This window comes from Penaeus monodon, chromosome 29, assembly GCF_015228065.2.
Source record: "Penaeus monodon isolate SGIC_2016 chromosome 29, NSTDA_Pmon_1, whole genome shotgun sequence".
In the NCBI taxonomy this organism is placed as follows: domain Eukaryota; kingdom Metazoa; phylum Arthropoda; class Malacostraca; order Decapoda; family Penaeidae; genus Penaeus; species Penaeus monodon.
The window spans coordinates 37,591,721-37,592,304 of NC_051414.1; the positions used below are offsets into that span (position 1 = coordinate 37,591,721).

General features: G+C 34.8%; 2 protein-coding genes across 2 annotated transcripts in view; one reads left to right on the forward strand and one right to left on the reverse strand.

Annotated features, from left to right (window-relative positions):
• The window catches only part of LOC119592234, a 22,842-nt gene that overhangs the window by 17,783 nt on the left and 4,475 nt on the right, over positions 1 to 584 (forward strand). The gene's annotated exons all lie outside the window — the stretch shown is intronic.
• Positions 1 to 584, reverse strand: part of LOC119592233 — a gene marked incomplete at its 3' end in the record, with an annotated part of 12,371 nt that overhangs the window by 7,955 nt on the left and 3,832 nt on the right.

Genomic DNA, 584 nt, shown 5'->3' on the forward strand with positions numbered 1-584 from the left:
TCTACAATCAAAAGACTAATAAAACTCCCTCAATAAAAGGTCTTACATTTCAAGACTATTATGTAACAATCATCCTTACCTTAAAAAATCACTAACTTCTTTGCGGAAGGGTATTCCGTTAATCACTTGTTAGTCTACTTGCTTAATCAATCATTGGCATGAAGGCGTTCCCCATTACATTTCCCGTCAATCAGTCAGCAACAGGACTCAACTATCCCGCTTTTCATTAAAAATTAATTCACGCAGAAAACCTCCCTCTCCACAAAATATACAGTTCACAACCCAAACAAAGATTCCTCAGAAGTACAGCATTGAAACTTGGCCTCCTTGATCTTACAATAAACAGTTAAGAGCTTTTAAGATGCAGTTCTTGGTCATTTGGATAAACTTCGCTTCCTTGCTTATGGCTTTTTCACTAAGAACGATACATTTCATAGTACTTTTTGTGTTTTAATCAATGCAGAAATATCACAACAAATATGTAGAAATAAATATTGCAAAGTGGGTCACATTTCGATGATGCCAAAGAGAACCATAGCAGCAATAAAAATAAATATCTTTACCAAATAAAGGTGATTCCCGAT